The sequence below is a fragment of the Chiroxiphia lanceolata genome, chromosome 3, assembly GCF_009829145.1.
Source record: "Chiroxiphia lanceolata isolate bChiLan1 chromosome 3, bChiLan1.pri, whole genome shotgun sequence".
Lineage (NCBI taxonomy): Eukaryota > Metazoa > Chordata > Aves > Passeriformes > Pipridae > Chiroxiphia > Chiroxiphia lanceolata.
In genome coordinates this window covers 2,957,072-2,979,237 of record NC_045639.1, presented here as the reverse complement: position 1 = coordinate 2,979,237, position 22,166 = coordinate 2,957,072, and the positions used below count along the sequence as shown (strand labels likewise).

The following is a 22,166-nucleotide window of genomic DNA, read 5'->3' as shown; positions in this document are numbered from 1 at the left end:
GGCATCTCCCCTGAGCTACCTCATTCTTCTTGTGTGCCTGCCCCCCTCCACTCTTTCGGTGTTGCAGGAACAGTGATAGGTTCAAAATTAGCATCTTACAAGCAGAAAGGTCTGTCTCACAGGTTCTGTCCCAGAAAGAGACAACAAGAAGCAATGTGACGTGCAAAAGTTCTTAATTTAATTCTTAACCTGCTAATAAGAAACTTGATCAGTGAAAATACACAAGGATCAAATAGGGCAGCGGTTTTTTTCCCCTCAGCCAGCAGCTGATGGAACACTGGAACAAAGCAGCTTCAAGACAAGAAATGTGAAGGCTGAGAGAAACTGAGCTAAAAAAAAATAAAATAATTAAAATCAACAACTAAAGGTTATTTAGCCCTGTGTTGAAAATTTGCCACTTTCTGAACTTACCATCAATCAAATTTTCCGTCACCAAGATAAACTGTTAGTGCCAGGCACTTTGTTTATGCATTCTGCTCTTATATTTATTGTGGAGAGACCTGCTAAAAATCAAATAAAAAGCAAGAATGCTATCTACTAAATTTTTATGTGACAGTCATAGGTATATCTTGGAATACTGGTGCCAGAGCAAATCAGCTCAGCTCTGCTGTTCCCGTGCTCCTCTTTCCATTGGTAGGAGATGACACTTGCAAATTACAGCAAACCAGGACTGTTTTCCTCTGTGATGTGTGGCTGCTGGTGAGATAATCAGGAAGTCAACTGGAGCAATTCTGCAGGTCTGTGTGAAAAGATGGGCACCCAAACATGGGCTACCTGGGAATGATGCTTCCATCTGACTCCATCAGACCTGTGCTGCTTGTGGATCCTGTGTATGTTACTTCACATAGTACAAGGATGCCCCAAAGCACTCAGAACCCCTGAACGCATGTCAGGGTTATCTCAGCATCATGGCCATCTCATGGTGTGGTGTCATTTCTCTGCCCTGGTCATGTGAAAGACCCACCACATCTGAGGAGTCAAAGTAAATGCTCCTGGGTGGCTGAATCCTTCCATGGAACATCCTCATTAGAGGCACCTTCAACCCAACAGGAGGAAATGACTCTGCTTTAAGGAGAACTGAACTGGATGTGATACAGTTTTCCATGTTTTATAAATCACTTAAAGTTTTACAGTGCATTATGAGGACAAAAGAGATTGGAAAGGAAAGTGAGTAAAGAAGCAGCATCCAAACAGCAGGAGCAACTACTGTATAACAGGTGAAAAAATAGCAGGAGCAACTACTGTATAACAGGTGAAAAAATAGCAAAATGGACTGATTATGTCTGAACATCCATCCTTCTGAAGCAACTGCAAGTTAGAAATCACTGCTTGTGTTATTGGGCTTTGGAAACAAGGCTGATGCAGAAAGCTCTAGAGGAAAATGTGAGACCACCACATAGATCAGAATCATGCCAGTGTAAGGAGTAAAAAGGACAGAGCCAGCAGATTGCCCAGCTATAAAGAGCAGCGTTCAAATCCGGAGGAAAGTTTCATCAAAGGCTGACTTAAGTGCAAAGGTTCAGACCTGACTAAGGAGCAGCTCATTTTTTGTTGCTCTAGAGCAAGACCTGTCTCCCAAGATCTGAGCGAGCGAGTGAATGTTCCCTTGCTCAGCTGAACGAGGCAGTGGCACAGTCTGGCCACAGATGGGGAATCTCACAAGTAAAGATGAAGCCCTTAGATAACATATTGGAGTGACTCTGCTGAGCAGGCTGAATGCCTGCTCAGAGAAAAAAGAGAGGAAGAGAAAACACCGTGTAATTATAAACCAGTCCAGTTCTACCTTCTCATTCCTTGTTTCTGTGTTCATCAACATTGGGCTTCCACAATTCTTTCCAGAGCATTTTGTGGCTCGTGTCTCTAACAAGCAACATCCCATTTACGTTAAATAACCTTCCTGATATAGCTACAGGTTTCATGCTGGGACACTCCTTCCTGTTACTGGAAACACGGGCCAGCCTTGTGCTGAGCTGATCCCCTGGTCAAAAATGTTTGTTCACCTTGTCCCTGTAGCTCGCAGAAAGTGCAAGTAGATAACGGGTCAATTTATTTGGCATAATTGATTATGGCTAATGATGACTGGAAATCCAGTTGTGACATTTCTGGACTTGTCTGCACTTTAGATACGAGGAGATATATTTTTCAGATCCTGGCATGTTTAGCATTTTGGGATGAACAATTTATCTACCTGGGTTCATTCTGCTGCTCCCAGAACTGATTGTATATTAGCATGTCTCACAAAAATCATGCGTGACATTACTCTTGCATCTATATATTGAAAAGAAATGAAACTGGGGCTGGATAAAAGCCCTTTGAAGTCGGTGGAAATGTCTCCCATCAACTTCAATATGAAGAGATGAACCTAGAAATATAGGATTGCAAAGGACCTCCTGGGTCACTGAGTCAGTCCTCTGCTGTCCCCTGCACTCCTTTATATAATCCCTTCTCCACTGGTTGTTTCTCTTTAGCCTGTCTAAGGCTGAGGATGTGCTCAGCATATTGCTGAAATCGTTATCCAGAAGGAGATTTCTGCATTACAGGTAACCAATGGTTCCTGCGTGTTTGATTTGTCAGCTCCTACAGGCGTGAACAATTCCCAGTGCGTCATCTTCAAAATGTAGTCAGGTGAATGGATGCAGGTGTCGGGAAGACTGAAGGGGGGACACGGCTATCTGTATTCAGTCTGTGTGTTTGTCACAACTCTGAATACTCACATTATGGTTTCCAGTAAGTGGTGGATGGGATTCTTCGTCCTTGCAGCAAATAGTGGGGACTGATCACAACAAAATGAAAGGGGCCCGGTTTTGTGGCAACATTAAAAGTTACAGGTAAAGAAGGCCCAGGTTCTTTGGATTTTTTTTTTTTTTTTTTTGCTCTGCACAGTATTCTAAATGCTGAAGGTGACAAGAAATCATTGAAGGGTAGGACTGGGAGGATTTCATGCCATTTTATTCAATGCCAATTATTTATAAAGAGAAAATAGTAGGGAGGGCTGGAAAGGGTTAAAATTAAAAGCTATTTCTAAAGCCTGCAATAATAATACAATAGACTGGTGGTAGCCACAGGCAGAATTTACTGTCCTTGGTCTAGTGAACCAGTATTAACCCTTCAAGTGTCCATGATGGCTCCATGCACAGTGTCACTTTCTGCTCCAGTGTAGGGATGTATGGTTTCTGTCAGATTGCTCAATTAATTATAATTGTCCTACCTTTAAAGGGATGGCCCTGGGCATACTAGGGGGTGTGGCCCTCATGGGGTTTTATTTCAAGCCATATCCTACTGTCTCCAACTCACTCAATGAATCTTACTCATCAATATTTAATGACACAAGTGTACCTTCCTTTTTTTTTTTCCCTTCCTTTAAATTATTCTTCTGCACAGCCAGACAGGTGCATTGTCTTCCCGTTATGTTCTGGCGGCAGAGAAGATGCTGCCTCGCTCTGTGTCAGCATCTAAGAAAGAGGTGGGTAGACCCACCAAAAAATTTGAGCAATGGGCATTACAGCCTCTTGTTCTGCCTCTGAGATGTGACAATAGGTGTCTCGGTACAGATTCATTACCCAACAGGTATTCATCAGCTTCAAAGCTGCTTTTACTGACTATGTAGCACACAGGAAAAAATTCGTTTTAAGGAGCAGGGCAAGCGAGACATCTCAAAAGACTGTCCTTATTTTATTCTTTTAGTGCTACCTGTGCTGCTCTAAAAGCTACCAGTGACACATATTGTGCTGTTCACACCTTGGTATTCTCTTGGACAAGAACCACATCCTGTGTATTATTGATACTTTATGACAAAGTAAAGCAATTTTAAAACATCAGGCTGCCCATCTGCTCTGAACTACTCTCCACAATATTCAAAATAGATGTGTTTCCCTTTCCTGTTTTCATATGAGTGAAATGCAGACCACAGTTAGGTTATGAGACTGGGGGCCAGGAATTTTTCTACTTTTAATCCTGTCTCTGACATTGATTCCTTCATTAGCCTTGGGCAAGTCATTTCACTTGGATATATTCGAATCACCACATCTATAAAATGGAGATGCAGTGAGGTGTCATGGAGATTTATTAGGCTGTGTCTGCAGCATACTTTGAAGAAGTCAAACCTTATACACCTGTTAATGAATGGAATTTTAAAATATGAATGAAAACATTTTCTCGTTTCAGAAGCCCGAGTTCTGACGAAGTGTCCCACAGACCTGTGACTACCACCACAGTCAGCAGGTAGGATTTTACACTTAACTATGTAAACTCATCCAAGAAAAATTACCTGAAAGTTAGCATTGTGGCAGCAGGATTCCAGACAGTTTCCCAGTCAGAAATGTGTTGTTATTGCTGGATCTCTTATTGTGCCCATGAAATGCAAAAAAGCAATTTTTGCAGTTAAAAAAAAATTTCCAGGAGTAATTTGGAGGGTTGCTGCTCTGGGACTGGTAGATGTGCAGGGAAGTTAGATTCCTGCACAGTTTGACTGCTTTGGGATAAAACCTTAGGCTTGTATGAGTGTTTTGCTACCAGCCTCGATGAAGCCAAGATCTCATCCAAGTGACTGGTAAGCTTTGGTGGGAGACGTGGAGGATTCACTAGGACTTGGAGCCTTTTGCACACCAGTAGCCTGGTCTGGTGAAGGTTAATAATCAATTATTTTAACCTGAAGATTGTGAGATGGGTTGGTCTCATTCTGTACTGCCCTCACGGGCTCTGCTGAAGTTTTGGTGTTGGTAGAAAGGCATTAAACGGGACGTGGCCCTGTTGGCCTCACCAGGCTGAGCTGCACACCTGGGGATGAGGCACAGCTCAGCTCTGGCACCGGCCAGAACCGAAACAAGCTGGTGCCAAACTTACATTGTCTTTAGTCATGCCGGACTTTCTGCAGACAAGAATAAATCTCCTCCATGACTAATCTGTGCATGACTCACCCGCTGTATCATAACGCAAACCTCGAAGAGCTGTGGGAAACGGCAGTGCACTGAGGCGTGTTTTAAATGAACACTGACCCCTCTCAGCAGCCAGAGAGGCTCACACAGAAACTCGGGGCAGGAGGTGGTTTCTGCAGGGATGGGGCAGCAGGAGCACAGCGTGGTTCCCAGCCCTCCTGCTGCCCCGCTGCTCGGCCGCTTCCCGGCCGGTCCCTGAGGCTGCCAGCTACCAAATTATTGTTACTGTTTTCCCAGCATCTCTGCCCAAAGCAGGTCAGCAGTGTTGCAGGGATTTTGAGGAGACCTCGTGAAGTAAAGTGGTGGTGGTACAGCTGGGAACGGGAGCAGGTGATAGGAGCACAGTCTAAAGAGAGAAGGACACCTGGATTAGGGAACAGAGGGGATTTGGGGTGCAGTGGGGTTACAAGGGCACAGAACAGGAACAAGAAAGATGAGTCTCATACAGGAGATAAAGTAACCCCCCAAAAGTCATGGTGCAATAATAAGATCAAGTTCATTTTAGTCACCCAAAGCAGTTTGAATTCAGCTCTTCCCTGTTCAGGGATATTTAACACACAGAGCTCAGCTGTGGCTGTTTCCTATGAGAGCTGACAGCTTGCTTCTCCAGCCCCTGCTTAACTTGGTAGTCATAACCAAACCCATCATTTCTCCTAACATGTAATATTACAAAAAGAGCGTTTAAAAAGTTAAGAATTTTCCTGCATGTTCTAGTTGTAATATTTTTAAAAGCCTGTGCTCAGGTCTTGTTTCCCTCTGAGCACAAAGCAGCTGGGAGTGTTGCAGAGGGAGCTTGATCAGCCCCGGGGGAATGGGTGAAGAGGGTGTTTCTGTGACTTGCTTGCAAACCTCTGTGGCTGTTTTGAGGAGAGGCTCCTGGGATTTTACACAGTCATGTATATCCCTTCTGACTTGGAAAGATGGATTCTGTCCAGGGTTTGGCTAAAAAAAAAAAAGAAAGGAGGGGTCCTGTTCAAAGGCTGAGTTTTACTGTTTTAGAAATATAATGTGGGCAATGGACCCACCATTAACCACCTCCTTGCAGTGCTCCTCTGCCCATTCCAACATTAAATAAGCAAGCTCAGGAATGAACACCAATGCATCCAAGTTTATTGTGGTCAGGCCCATGGTAATAAGAAATCATCAGGCTCCAGAGGCACCTGGAAGTGCAGGTAAGGTCAGATCAGGTCAAAGAGGGATCTTGACAGCCCTGGTCCTGCTCTGTGGAGCGTGATGAGTCCCAGCCCAGCTTGTCAGCAGCAGGTGCCACTGTCTGCTCTTCGGATCTGCACCCTGCCAGTGAGGTGCCAGGTCCTTTCCCTGGGAGACCATGGGCTGTAGAGGAGGGAAATCACAAGCAAAAGCGGTTATTTCCACTTTCCTTAGTATTCCACTGTGCCCCAAGTTGCTGCTTGCCTGTTAGGCTTCAGGCTGTTTGGCTTTGTTTTTTTTCTTTTATGAATTTGATGGTGTCGTTTTTACACTGGAAGCCTGTTTCACCGCGTTTCTGGCAAGCCCCATTGGTTAGACTTGTTTCACCACATCATGATCTTTTTTTATAGCCTGCATCTGCCAGGAAAACTTTGTCATTCATCATCTTCCTTTCTGCCGCGTTCATTTTCAGCAAGGCACAGAATGTCCTTGTGTTTCTAAAGTAATGCAAAGCCTTCTGGCTCGGTGGTCAGAGCAGAAGGGATGGATGGTGCGCAGTCTTTGCGCCATGGCATGTAAATAGTGTTCAGAAGTGGGGAAGAGGAGGAAAAAGAAGATCCTCAGCACACACAAAGTAGGCCACTCCTCAGTGGCATCCCTTCAAGAGACAGCTGCCCCGGGCACCTCCAAGTTTTCCTGTGTTTAATGCTGGCTCGTCCCGGTGGAGAGCTTTTCCCCACAAGCAGTCCCATGTTTGTAACCTTCAGGGCTGCATTTTTCCTCCTTTTTCCTGTTACTCATCTTGTTATGGATGAGAACCACGTTGGTGCTAGAAACTATGTTTAAACTTGGGTCAGAACTGAAGTGCAGCTGTGTTTTGGTCAGTGGGTTTCTACACCCATGGTGGAACTGTTCCAGAAATATGTAATAACACATATAAAGTTGTTTAGCTGCTGTTCTGTTAACAAGATGGCTTCATCCATGGTAGAATTCATGGATATTTTGCACAAGGCCTAAAGTGGGAACAAAAATCCTCCTGACCGTGGATTTTCAATCTCTTAGTTGCACCATGTTCAATAAAAAGCCTTCTTGAAGTTCTTTGGAGAAAGCTCACGTGATTTTTCAGCAAACTTGTTTGGGGTGAATCTGGGATGGTTGGCAATTCGGGTATAAAATTGAGGTTTTTGCAACACATCTGCTCCAGGTCACGCCAACCTTAATGCTCAACTCACAGGATGGTTGTGGTTGCTCCTCAGTTAAAGAGCTAAAACCATTTTCTAGGCACAGAGCATCATGACCACCTCTGTTTGCCAGAAGCTTAGGCATAGGTGGACTAAGTGCAGAATTTAACATGTGAGCAACAGTTCTGTTCTGGTTGTTTGCTGGAGGTGGATTTGGATTCCTGATTTGAAGTACTCACGTTTGATATTTTTGTAGCTGTGTGAATGCCTTGAAAGGAATGAGCAAATTCCCTTTGGCCTTCATGGGCTCCAGAGGAGAAGCCACACTGAGGCAGTGGGAAGGCAGACGTGGGAGCCAGAGCTCTGCTCTTCGCCACCAGAGTCTGTCTTGCTCCTCTGCATCTCACTTGTACAGAGGAAAATCAAAATTCAGGGACTTGTGCCACACTCTCTTCATAATGCATGTGTACAAATATTTGCATGCAGCAGTGGTTCAAAGGAGCCTGAAGATAGTATCTTAACTGTGGTGCTTTCCCAGACCATTGCTGTGCTTTGCCTTTGTGAATAAAGGCAGTAGTGTCTGCAGTCAGGAGATCTCTCATATAGATTTAATCTGGCTGCTTTCCTCCCTGGGGAGCGGAGTTGAGGATAGTGAAGTTCAAGGTAGCGTGTGTTTGAGTTTTGCAAGCAGAATAGACATGGAAATTTGAAGCCTAAATTGCACATTCCAGTCTTCTTATGGAAATGGTGAGCAAAGAGGAAGCAGGGCCTTTGGTACTGATCATGTGCCAGTTTTTAAATACCAATACAGATCTAGAGAGTTTATTTATAAACACGGCATGTGTGTATGTGCACATGTACGCCCACCCTGATACGGATACACGCCTATGTGTGATGTTTATAAACATCACACCACCTATCTCTGCTTATAGATTCTATTGATGATTGCTTTATTCATCTCGTGGCAGACCCATTTGAATGAAAATATGTCCCCCATTTCCTTGCTACTATAAATTCTGCGCTATGGGGAAGTAGCGAAGTGCACTAGCTATACATCCATGGAGAAATGCCCTGTTGAGGAGAGGAGTATTATACAGGGAACAATTGACAGCCCTTCACTTCAGTGGGTACATTTCTCTGTACAGCTGCATCACCACTAATGATAAATGAGTAATGTTTGATAGCTGGCTCCGTTGCCTGACAGCTACAGTTTTGGCCAGAGGGCCACGACAGGCTTTAGACTTCTGTTCAAAATGAGTTAAACATATTAGGTATTACGAAGCCACAGAAGCCTCGAGAATGAGTGCTGAAATGAGTTATCAAGGTATGCTCCTGGGTACACAACTTGCAAAGCAGATGTCATTCTAATAATGTGTGATATAGAACATGTCTGGCCTAAACCCTGCTGGATGAAATATGAAGCCCCGTTGGTGATATTTAATACCATTTTATGAGGTGCCATCTTATAAAGACAATGCCCGCCTTATGTGGAATGCTTAAGGTATTTTGCCAAAGGCACTGGGAGGTATCTGAACTAAGTAGAATTTTTATTATTTTATAAGCCTTTACTTTGTAATATTTCTGTTTCTACATTATTGTGGTACTAGCTGCACTAACCCTTTGTGTAGTGAACTTCATGAGCGGTTTGCTGATAGATTGACTGATAGCCACGGCTGCCTGTGGATGTAAAGGCCAGTTCCTACCTAAATATATTCCTAGCAAAAAAACAGAGTAAAGTAGAAAGCAGACTTCAAAAGGAAATAAAGCTTTACAGGAGGTACTCTTGGAAAAGAGGTCCTTGAAACTATGAGATCCAGAGGTTTCAGTGTTTTTTAAAGGAGTGAGGCCTGGCAAGGCTGTGAGTTTGTGTATTACAGCTGCAGTATTCGTTTTGTCTTGAATTCCTGTTGTAAACTTTGACTTCCTGTTGAGATTTCTGGATCCTTTTGCCGATATCCCAAGGACATGCACTGAGTCGCTTAGTTTAGGGTAGATGATGAGTGTTTTCACTCTCCAGTTCTCTCTTTATTTACATATTTTCATTTAATGCTGTTTTTGTGGAACAAAATTGCCTCCTTGTTCAGGTCTGTTGGAAAGTGAAGGCAGAGTGAGTCCAAGCGGTGATTCTGAGCAAATTAGGTACCTCCTTCCTGGGATGCAAAGACCGTGCTGACAGCGCTGCAGAGTTAAAGACCCCAGTGGGGGCAATACTTACATTTCAGTGATGCTGAGTCAGTGCAAATGGGCTCAGTGCTGAGAGCCCATCGCCGTTGCCAGAGGATCTGGTCCAGAGCAGCAAGGGAGTAGTTTTCTTGTCTTAAATCCTACATAGTTCTGCGTCTCGCAGTTCTTCTAGTCTTCCATGCTTCTCTGTTTTACCTCTCCTGAAAAAACAGTGCCCATGACCTAGAAAGCAGCCACGTCCCAGAGCACCCACCAGGGAAGCTGATGTGGCCCAGCAGCTGCTTTTGCTCGGTGCTGTGATTCAGTGGGGTGTCTCTTGCAGGGCAGGCCAGGACCCCCAGTTCTTCTCCCTCAAGTGCCTCCCGCTCAGTCATGATCTGACTTCACGAAACCCCCACTACCAAGTCCCTGTGACTACTTCTGCTGATTTGCTCGTCTGAATAAACATCAGCACTAAAGAAATTACTCAGCTTGGTGTGCTAGTGACTGCTGTGTAGAATTTCCAGCTAGAGAGACGTCCCTGTGCTAAAATATGTGGTGGTTCTTACTCTTAATCCTAACGCTCTCCTTCTGTCTCCCTGGGTAAGTGATCTCTTAACGTGTAGTAGTACAGCCTGATGCGAGGAAGTGTAAGGTCAATTCCCTTTGATAAAGCCCTACTAACTTTTTTTCTGCCCTTGAAAAACTTGCTTTCCCTTCCAAATGCATCATCCTGTGAGCCCAAGGTTCGCAGATATTCAGATTCATCTTCCTTTATACCATAAACATGCCAGATATATATAATCCATTTGGACACTGGCAAGTGATGACTATCAGAGGCAGAATGGGTACTGAGGGGCCCATAGTTATACAGTAACATCAGCTTGGCAGCAGCTCATCCATCGTGCTAGATGATCTGTCCATCTCCCTGCCTATGGCTTGTAGCACATAAAATACAGAAGAAAAGTCAAACCAAATATTCTGCGTGCAAAGCTCTTCGCATCTCAGCCCAGCTTTTCTAGCCTCGGTTTTAAATGCACTCGTGGACCAACTGTCTGGTTGAGACGCTGCTTTTTGAAAGAAAAGTGTCTTAGAAATTCCTGAAAGTCGCTGCTCGGTGTATGACATGTCAAGTTACATCTGCTGTGTCACGAAACATCAGCGTGTTGCGAGAGACCGTAATGGAAGGTGACAAGATACGCTGTAAACAGTTTCGGTCGATGTTTTTATTTATCCCAGAGCAAATTTCGTGCAATATCATGATTGCGGGGAGAGCTCCATCACTCAGCAAAACTTATGCCTGTGGTGATCAGTCGTGGAGGTAGGTTAGCCTTAAAGCCAAGCGCTCTCAGGATCACTGTCCCTGCCCCGCTCACGTGGCAGTGGGTCTGTGCTCGGGCAGACCCCGGGGACCCGCAAGGGGTCGGGAGCTCTGGGTGGCATTTCCCCCCACCCTCAGCTGTGTCCCACCACCCACGCAGGTGCTGCGTGGGGAATTCCACTCCCCTGCCCCCCAGCACACGGGTGCCTGGGCATGGGGCTTCCCGAAAGGACCTGTGTGTGGTGTAAATCAGGTTTCCCACGGTGAGCCGGGCGCTTCTTGGGGCTTTCTCTGCCTCTCAGAGAAAGCTCATAAACTCATTTGCAAATCCTCCGTTTGAGCTGTACAGGTGGCTCATGTTTATCGAGGTTTTCTACTTGGAGCTCATTTCCTTAAAATCTGTCCTTATGTTTGCTAAAATCCACACAGCCCCTGTTCCAAGCTGCACGAAGCTTTTAGCTCGTTTTTTCCTCTCAGCGTTTTTTTTTGCCTATATTGTTGCAGGAGTCAAATGGGGAAACGCGCAGAGCCGGGAGATTAAAGATGTAAATTTTATAAACAGAAATCAAAGGTCCTAAATCCTGAGCAAAGAAAAGCCTACATAAGTATGAACATTAAAAAACATACATAAATAGTACTTCAAGGCTGAATGTGTTAAATTATTCAACAGTTAAGTCATAAGTGTTCTTAAACTTAAGTATAAAAATGCCCTTGACAATATTTCATAGCTGTGCATTTCTTTAAAATATTTAGCATTCTCATTAAAGAGAATGACTTTATTTTATATATTAGTTACACTCCTGCTTGTTAATATGAAGGAATTTAGTAGCAAAGAGCATTCTTATGTATATAAGCCAAAGACAATTTACATATAAAGTTGGACGACTATTCACTTTTTATTTATTCCTGGATCATCTGCATCCATGCATAGCTATAGAGCATTTAAACAAATTTGTTCCTTAATGTGTAGTATTAATATCTCCTGCCCCAAAAATATCATTTGCTAATGCCATCGCGAAGACAGGTTCATTCAAAGCTACATGGAAGTTCTTGCCTTTGAAAGACTTAATGAACCTTACATTTTTGGTGTACTGCACAGTGTAATGCCTATTACATATTCATTGCCAGAATGGAAGATTTCCTTTAACTCTGAGCTTCCTGGTCTAGTTCACTGTAAAACATTGTCAAAAGTCACAAGAGACTTTCGCTGAAAATTGTGACTCTTGATAGCAGGATGTAATGGGGAGGTTTAGAATAGAAGAACCAGTGGTATATGGGCCCAGGGGGAATCGTTCTGACAGACAAATGGATGGATAATACAGTTTTTGACATAATGGGATGAAAAAGTTTATGCCAGAAAGAACTGAATTAAAGTTATTACTTTAAGGAAATTCTGAAGTTCTCAAGACCAGTGGTATTATCTACGTGCGTTTCATTTTACTGCATCTCTGCATAACAGGTTTTTAAACAGGCTTGGTTTTGAATTGATTTATAAGCTTACTAACAAACCTGCAATAAAATCACAGTTACTTTCTTGGAACTAACTCCAGTAACATCATTTTACAGGGGGTTGTTTTGGGAGCAGGATTTTTTGATCTATCTGGTTTTTGCAAGTCCTGCATCATCAGTTTGCCTCTCAACTCCCTTTTGTAAGGACAGCAAAACAAAAAAGGCTATTATTCTGCATTTTCCTATGGAAAAGTTGGAGGCTGCAGGGAGCTGTATTATTTTGTATACATTTCTTTTTCTCAGAGCTTCGTGAACTTTGGAAATTAACAACTCTGTGATCCCCGAGCCCCGGTGAGACACAGAAATCGGCTGATGCACAAACCATTGCAAAATCAAGGCCTTAGTTAATCAAGGCCAGCCAAAAAAAAAAAAAAGAAAAAAAAAAAAAGGACTGTACGTTTTTCCACTTGTTATTTTTAGGTGATGGCAGGGCTGAGCTGTCAGTCAGCCACGTTTTTCAGGGGTGTCGTGTGCACGTGTTGCACCCAAGGGTTTGACCGCAGGTCCCTGGAGAGAGGACAGTGCAATAACAGCCGCTCCTCCCCGAAGCCTCTGGTGGAGCTATGCTTCATTTTAGCTGGCAGTGACTAAGCCAACGGCTAAAATGCAGAAATAAGTGCGGCGGAGAGAGGCCCTCATAATGGCAGAGATGAAAAATGTGTGAGCGCAGAACAATGAAGTGATGGTAAATCTGAGATGTAGGCACCAGTCACCACTTGTACCATGCTGTTGTCAGAAGTGTGTTGAGATATCGGAGAGAGCAGGCTGAGAAAGGGAAGCTAATTATACCACATTATTCACTTCTGCTCATTAGGTGTAGTACAAAGGCCCTGCTTTTTATGTATATATTAAAGTGCCGAGGACTACAGGAATAGATAACTTCATGTTTCTTTTGTCTCGCTAGTGGGTCAGTTCAGAGAGAAAAATCGTGTTTTCACAGACCTGCAACTTTCCATCCTGCAGAATTAGGGATTTCCTCCTGTATCACCCCTAACTAATAGGAAAAGGCAACTCTCCCCCTTGAAACCCAACAAGCAAAGCTCCTGTGCCCCGTGGCAATTTCTCACCCAGTGCCTGTGTGAGGGTATGGGAGATGGTTCCTGCCTTCTCCCCTCTGCTCAGCATAGTCCCCTGTGTCCATGAAAAAGCCCTTCCTATGTAATCCCTCTTCCCTACATACCCTCAATAGCTCCAGGAGCAATTTGGCAGACACCTACCCCGGTGTGGGTATCCATCCCTGGGGCACCCTGTCCCCTTGTGCTGTCATTTGTCTGCCCGTCATCTTGAGACCACAGGTATCTCTCCAGCTGAGCTTAAATGAAATTAATTCAGCTGTTTAATCAACTTTGGATTGTACATTTAATGTATTCACTCTTAGATGTTTTACCTGCCTCACAATCCTTGTATTGCATTCAGATCTGTAAATGAGCCATTAGGAAAGATGAACGGGAAGGCAGAGGATGGGTTTATTGAAATTATTTATATATGAGAAATACCTGACTTTCAAAATTCATGGCTCTTTAATGCTCAGATCACAGAGAACACATTAAATCTGAGAGGAGAAGAACAGGTATTGCACTTCCACTCTGAGGTGAATGAAATCAGATTTGGGCATTGAAATCCACCCTTCTCAACAATGAAAATTGCCTTGCTCTTCTAATTATGAGCATCACAAAAGTCACTACTTCAGTGAAATACCCTGCAGCTACACAAAAGGATAGACTGGAGAAGCACACATCTACCAATAAGTGGCACTGAGCATCTACTCCATTTCTCACACAGGTTGGCATATCTCTCAGTGGTCCATCTGGTAGAATTGGATGGCATTTATCAGGAAATAATCCAATTGTGGCATGCCAAAACCTGAACATGAAAAGTACTTGTGCCTAGTGTCAATCATTCACCCTCTGACAGTTCAATAAACATCCTTTCTGTGATGGTTTTCAGGAACACTGACACCCAAAATGCTGGAAACAATGCCAGAGATGGAAATGACAATGCTTCTGTGAAACATCAAAAGGGACCGACACAACCTGGCATGGATTTTGCCAAGTGTTGCTTAGCAATACACTGTGCTTTGGGCCGCTGGCGTGTCAGGATTAGCTGCGAAGGGAGCGCTATTCACACCTTTGCTGGGAACGCATCCTTCCCAAATAAAGGAGCACAAAGCAGGGAAGTGCAGCATCAGCAGGAGCAGGGGATGCCGCAGCCACAATATAGGATTTTAGGCTTCTGAAAAGCCATCTGCCCTCCCCAGTTGTCTTCCCAAGGCATGGAAAGACCACACGCCTCATCCCAGTGCCACAAGGACACAATCCTGTCCTGCCCAGCTAGTGATGTGGGAGGATATGAGGACGTTTCATGGAGGTTTTCTTTCAGAAGGGACTGAACTTTGCTACCAGCAGCTCTTGCAGGAGGTGCATGCAGGCAGAATTTGACTCGGACTGGCTTGGCCACTGGGCTTAGCAGATGGTGACAACATACAGGAAGAAAGCCTGATCCTGGAATTGGGAGCTGAATGACCAGTATCACTCCTAACAACTGTGAAATAGGGATAGTCATTTTAACAGTGGAACTGGTGGCAGCAAGAGGAGGCAAGGAGGTCTTGGTAGCAAAAGAAAAAAACTGTCCTCTTCCCAAATTTCCCAAGTGAGCCCCTCTCCCCAGGTGCCTGGATGCCCCCCGTGTCTCTCCAGCCACCCCTACCCCGCCGGGGATCCTGAAGGGTGAAAGCAGCTTTCCCAGAAAAATGAAGAGTGCTCAGTGGCCGTAGGGAAAATACACTATTTGGTATTGCAAGCACCACTGGAGGAGGAAACTGAATCGGGGAAAGTGAAATAACTTGCCTGAAGCCACCGACAGACCTGGGAACTAAACTCTGGCCTCCTTCATGTGCCAGATCCTGGAGCAGAGGCTCACGAGGTCTAACCAAATTGCTTTTTATCTGTGTGCCTGGTAAATGGGAGTGGGAGGAACGTCGGCATATCAAATAAGGGGGTTTTGTCCGTCTCGAAATTCCAGGTTTTCAGATCCAGGAATCAACCAACACCTGGAGCACATAAACTGCCTTTTTGGTGTGGTGAGGACAGACCTGCGGGTCCAAACTCAGCCCTGCCAGCCAAGCCTGTCCAAACAGAGGTGCTGGGACCTGCTGCCAGTCCGGAGCCTGGAGGGAGGCAACTGCCTGGGGAGGCACTTGTGGGGTGTCACGTGTTTGCTGCTTCCCTGTTGGCTCAGGGCTGTCTGATCCATAGGTACCATGGTGGTGGTGAGGCCGCAAATATCATGGAAAAGGTGCTTGGAAACACAGTGCTCCGAACAGAAATCCTGAGGTGTGCAGATTCTTATATATACTTATGACAGTTTTCCAGGGAGAAGTGCAAGCTAACTCCATCAGTGCCTTTGAGCCTTGACTTGTTAATTGGCATTACTTCTAATTCCCAGCTATATTTTAAGGTATGAACCTAAGGAATTTTAAAGTCATTATGTGGGTGAGGGACTGATAAAAATAAATCCTTCAGGTTTGAAAGTGGCAGAGAGGGAATAAAAGGTGTTAAGAAATCCAGGAGTTTTCAGCCAATTGGTTCAAAAAAGCATCCGGGTGGACTGCAGCTCTTGGAGAAAGGTCACTGATACTACTCTGGATACCTCTTTTTATGAACTTTATGCATCACATAAAATAAATTTAAAGCAGTTTAATTTAACAGTCTAATTAGTCATGGTTTTTTCATCTTGTCTATTTAACTATACATGGAACAAAGAGAAAGACACAGGGCCAAATTCAGAGCTGGCACAAATCAGCTCTGCAAGTCAAGGAAGCCATTCCTGCTCATCCAGGGCTGAATACGGATGCCAGTGGCCAAATTTGTCCCTGCGGATAACACCCTTAATGTCTGGAGACTTGCACCACAAACGAATTTGTCTACCAGGAATTACCTCTCTGCAGAGCAGATCCTTGGGTCTCAGTGTTCAGAGCTTGAGCCAGGAGAGCTGAAACGTGGGAGAAATAGTTTTAAGATTCGAGGTAGTTTGGAACAAAACTCCTCTGTGTGTTGGCTTTGCAAAGGCTCCTGCAAGCCTTTCCCTTTGCCTCAGTCCTCTTAAATTTCACCCACTTTCGCTTTAAATTTCAGTGTACACATAATCTCAGGATCTCCAGCAAACACCAGTCACATGAATGAACCCTCCACTGGAAATGAGTGTCTCTCTGCTGTCTTTGATGTGGTTATACCGGTTATACCATTGCACTAAATCGGCCTTGCTCTTCAGCTCATGGACAAAAATCCACTGCATTAACCAGGTCTTGATGTGGAAACATAAATCCGTCCACGTTTACAGAGGTGAAGTTTCTGAGCAGATTTCCAGCTCATAAGGTCTTAGGCCAGGTAAAACCTAGACCTCCAGCTCTGTAGTTACATTGTGGTATTTGGGAGGGTTGTGGTCCTGCTGCCAGTTTTCATTAACGAAACAAATTATTTTTCAGATGTGGATTCCAGCAGAAATCCGCCTCCCATAGCTTGAGGCACAGGTCTCATTTGTTTTGTGATGTCCATTTTCAAGAGCATGTACCAGAGCAGGTTGCCATCTGATGGTGGCAGTCACTAGAAGGGCTTGGCAGGGGACTGAGGTGGCTTAGCCATGTGTCACCCCAACCCTGAGTGACATGAGTCCATTCCAAATATCTCTTTTCAAAGTTCCTGCAAGTTACCATTTCCCCAGCCAAAAATAACTACAACAACCAACATGAGCACAATTAAAGAAATTCAAATGTATCTCAAACCACCTAATGATTAACCGTGTTCAATTAGTCTCCGGGCTTTTCTGTGCTGCTGTGTGGTCTCCCTGAAGGCACCACCAAGCACCTCAGAGGTGAGTTAATGAGTTCTGGTTGTATCTTGTCCGCAAGCTCAGCTGCATAACCACCCTCCTCCTCTGGCCTGGTGTTCCTAGGAAGAACACCCACTTCAGAGGGCTTTCTCCCTTTTCCTGCTGGAAGCTGATGAAACGCTTGGTCTTCTCCTGTAATGCATTTCCAAGGTGCTGCCTCTGCAGGGCTGTGTGAGGTCAGGGCTCAGCAGGATGCTACCCCAAACCTCTTCCTGGGCATCCTGACTGAGGTAGTCGGCTTGGTTGCAGGGTGTGGGTCCCCACATCTGTCACATAAAGCCCAGGTCACTGTATTGACGACATAGTTGACTATATTGACTGTGACTTAATCCTCTCTTTGGGATGGTCTGTAAACATCAGTCCTTCCAGTCAGGTCTGGCATCTGTGTAAGTTACTCCTTTTTCTTTTGAAGCTCTGTGTCACTGGACCATTGGGCCTTTTAGCACATCTTTCTCTTACCTCAAATTCATGTTTTGTTTCACTTTTGCACAGCAATACACTCTTCTCAAAGTTTCTTGAAGCTCTGATTATATTTTTTATCCTTCTTTTCTTCAGGTTCAGCCAGCACCTGTGCAGACCCTGGACCTCCACACTGTCAAGAAATTGCATTTTCCTGTGAAATGCTGCACAATCCGAACAGCGCTACAGGTGAGAGTCCCTAAAGGGAATCATGGGCATGAAGGAAAATGACCCTGTGGACATATCCAACACATTGGACATTAGCCCAGCTTTCAAATGCATCTCTCAGTTAGGTAATGGGAAAGGTTCTCGTATTATACCTCTATGTAAACACCTGTACAAAAGGATGAAGGGCTGCATTGGCTCCTTCAGCCCTGCTCTGCTGGGAGCTTCCATCTTTAACTTTTTCACTTCCTTATTGTACCTGGGGTTTTTTTCTATAAAAAATGTGTGGAGTTGACCCCACACTGACTTATGCACCACGGCTGGATTCGTAGTCACAAACCCTCTTTTTCCTCTCTGGGCTGAGTTTGCCAGCAGCAGCTGGTGCCAGGAGAGCCCAGAGCTGGCACTGCTGCTGCCATTTTGTTTTCCCTGTGTTCCATGTCCCCTCTCCTGTGTCATTTCACACGGTGGACAGTTTAATGCACCATTTTCTGCAGACTCCAGCATTCCCTGCCTCATGCTGTCCTGGCTGGGATCTGTTTTCTTGCAGTACTTTGCATGAAGCGTCTCACAGTGCTGCTTTCCAGGAACTCTATTCTGGACATGATTAACTCCTCTGCATGGCAAATTTTAATTGTTCTATCAAGGATTTTTTTTTTTTTCCTGAGTTTTCCAATCTCTTTCCCCGGTGTTTTGCCTCAAATCCCAGCCATAATATGTTCCTTCTAATAAGAGACTCCAACCTGACAGTTGTAAGATTGGCACTGCCACCACACGTTACAAAATCTGGAGTTTGTACCGTGTTATCTTTTTTTCTACTGAAAAATAAGATACTGACATATGGCAGCTCTCAGGAGAGTGGAGGCTGAGAGCGGGAGGCCAAGAGAGCGGAGGCTAAGAGAGATTTGGAGGCCCATAGTGGGAGACTGAGAGAAGAGAGGCCAAGAGTGGGAAGCCCAAAGGCTGAAGGGTGCCATGATCTGCTCCTCAGCCGTGCTCTCACTGGTTTTTCCCCAAATTTCCTTAATTTCGCACTCGGTGCCTGCTGACGCACACCTGTGTGTGACCCCCCGCACCTGAGGCGAGGGCGTGGTCGCCTCAGGCCTCTTGCTGTGACTTCGGACTCTGAGAGGCTCGTAACCCCTGAGCTGTGTCGAATCAGGCAGCACCTGAAAATAATTGTGAGGGCTTTTCTCTGCCCGCCCGCAGAGATAAAGGCAGAGGAGCCATTTTGGTGCTTGCATGTGTCTGGGTGCTGTTCTGAGTTGCTCCTGGGCCGGGGTAAGTCTGGGTGAGGGATTATTTGCTGAATCATGAACTGGACGCTTGCTGTGGGCCCAGCTGATAAAGATACTGGGGTGTCTTTAATGGGGCAGAGCCAGGGAAACAGGGACCTGGTGGGAGCAGTGGGCTGGGAAGGGGTCAGGAAGGCTGTAACAGGTGAACATCATGGTGTTAAAAATAAGAGAGGGGAATCCCCTGCCTTGGCTTTGTTCGACCCCTTCCTGCTTTCAAGCAGCTTTGGAACCTGCTGCTGGGATTTCCTCCTGGATCCCTCGAACCAGAAAGAAAGGGGCAACCATTTTGATCATCCTCCTTGAACCGGCCACACCTCAGGTGAGATATCGTGGTGACAACTCATCTAGCAACACCATTACCCAAAGGTGAGGTGCTCTTGTTTGGTTTTGTAACCTACAGCTTTGTCGGGACGGTGCAGGACATATGTTGCTGTGTCATCCAAGATGCTGGGGTGTAAAGAGAAATAAAGGATGGGGCGGGACCGATTGGTGCTTTACTGGCTGTGGGTAGGTAGAGAGGGGGGAAAAGCAGCCTTGGCACCTGTTAGTGGCCATTAAAAACTCCCATGTTCTGCTAATCTGTGCTCGTAAAAAGGCCATCTGCTAATGCTCAAAGGTCATTAAGTTACCAGCCCTGTTTACTCCTCCTGCTCTGCTGGGCCAAGCCTTTCTCAGAAAAGAGGGCTTAAATGGTTATTATGGTGGCGCCTGCTCACGCTGCTGTGTGGTTAAGGGTCTGTCAGTATTTTCATTAGGAACTCAGACTTTCAGGGCTTTTTAAACTTGGCCATTAAGGTGCCTGCTTCTTGCTGCCTGGCCATGCTTTGGAGAAGGAATTTTTGTGTCGGTTTATGATGAAACTGCTTATTGCCTTTGTATTTTCATTACATGAAACAAAGGAAAAGCATAGACAACGTAAGACCACTTTATGTGCAGCTCTAAGGGCTGTGTTTGCTGTGCTGGGTGTTGGTTTTGGGGTTGCAGGAGTCAGCAGTATAATCTGCCCATATAGGTAACGCTGTCCCCAATCAGTCAGTGCTTGTGCCTCACACAGTCCAGGCACTACAGGTGGGTTAGGGAGGAAGCTGAGGCCTGAACTGTGAGTTGCCTTGATTTCATAGGTTTCAGTCAAACCTTTAAGGTTGCATTAACATAGTTTTCTTGTGGTTAAATGGAACTATCAAAAACTTTGATAATTCTTTTTTCCTTCTGAGACTTCCCAGCGATAAAATAAGATGTAGCTGCTCAAGTTTTTATCCTTCATTTCTGATAATGATGGTGTCTGTCTCATAAAAACCTGCCTTTTATCTTCCCCAATTAGCTGAGTTGCTGCACCCTTGTGCTGCGAAGTTCTGAGTGTGCTGCAGCCTCTTCCTGAGCACAGTCAAAGCACCCCCTCCCCAGCTCTGTGGGGCCAGTCTGTCCACTGCACCCACCCTCCCATCCCCACTCCCTTTGGCATCAGTTTAATCTTTTGCTTTCTGCATAACATAAAGAAGAAACCTGGGTCAATGAATAATGAAAGCTCATTCAAAACCTGGACTCTCAGAGTTTGGTCTCTGCTGCTTTTTATTTTAAGTGGAACTTCTTTCACAGATCTTTTTAATTTTTTTTTCTTGTTAATACAGTCAAACTTTCCCTTGAGGATTTTGTGAGGTTTTTCGTGCAGGATTTAGGAGAAGATCACACTGATTCTGCGATGCACTTGTTCTTCAGATTGTTTTTATTTCTGTTCTGACTGAGCTCCGAGGCCAGCCAGGGACAGGATGTTGTTGTCTTGGCCACTGTGTGTAAGTAAGGAATATGGACTGCCTTGGAGAGCTGAGGGTCAGAAAAGGGCATGAAAAATAGGGAAGGAGTGTATCTTAGGTTTTTAAAACAGCCTTTGCAAACCATGATGCTGAACTTAAAAGGGAAATCTAAAAAAAAAAATAATTCCAAAGCCTCCCTAACTCAGCAGACATGTTTTTTGCCAGAACCCTCTTCTCATCAGCCAGTCCTTCTTAAATCTGTAATAACCCAACAGGTAGTTAAAATAGTCCCAACTAATTGTAACCAGCACTGCTGGCTTCTTCTGAGCTATTGTTCTGATTAGGCACCACAGCCAAAATCATCAGGAGGTATATAGGCAAAGTAGTTAGTGTAAGAACTCAAAACAAGAACAACTACAGGCCTGGGTTTTTTTAATTTATTATTAAACTGCTGTAAAAGCAGGCCCTGGGTCTCTGCTGCAGATGTCTGCCATGGGCCAGCTCATCTAACTCGGTGTTGCTCTGTTGACTTCATGAGAAGAATGGATTACAGCATGTGTTACAAATTGAGGTTTCAATTCACATTTTCTTGAAACACGTAGAAGTGATAAAATCTGTACAACTTCACACCACTATTCTAACATCAGCTGTTTCAGGAAAGGTCTTTTTTAAAAAAAAAATGTTTCAACTTTTATTTTTTTAATTGTATGCCGAATGCTAGGCAGGACTTATGCTTATGAGAAAACCTCTCTTCTTCAACAAACAAGTGGTAGAGCAGGTGGAAGTGTGAGGTCAGAGGGGTGCAGAGCAGAGCACACAGGTGATGTGATGGTCTGTGGCCTCTGAGGTTGGCTTAGCCCACACGAGGACAGAATTTGCTGGTGACAACAAGGAGTAGAGACTTTAAACTGTTAAACTGATCTGAGAAAATGGATGTGGTTGTCTTGATAGCACGTGAAACCAACCTTTGGCATCTCTGGGACAAGAGGCTGTGGGAGAAACTATCTTGTGGTGGACACTGTAAGGCATTTGCAAAGGCAATGAGGCAGTGAGCAGCCACTCATCCTCCCCACTGGAGTGGTGGGAGTGCCACTTTCCTTCCCCCTTTATCCCTCTGTTTGAACCAAGTACTAAAAAAGGTGTTTCATATTTTTGCAGTAGTCAGCACTTAAAATATTTTGGTTCCTTATAGGTACTGGCACAGTCTGTTTTGGTAGTACACATGAAAACAAACAAGGAAAGAGACAGAAAACACAGGCAATTCCTTGGATGTCGTGTTTTGCTGAGGCTATAAAGTGGAGGAGGCAGAGATTTGTTGGGATTCTTGCTCAGCACACACAGCCCAA

At 44.8% G+C, this 22,166-nt stretch overlaps 1 long non-coding RNA gene across 1 annotated transcript in view; it reads left to right on the top strand.

The window, feature by feature from the left end:
* LOC116783787 overlaps nt 1-22,166 on the top strand; it is a 36,129-nt gene extending 13,963 nt beyond the window's left edge. The window contains exons 2-5 of the long non-coding RNA XR_004355835.1: nt 4,165-4,221; nt 17,703-17,899; nt 19,291-19,435; nt 22,013-22,166. This is a non-coding gene — a long non-coding RNA (uncharacterized LOC116783787). The remainder of the gene's footprint in view (nt 1-4,164; nt 4,222-17,702; nt 17,900-19,290; nt 19,436-22,012) is intronic.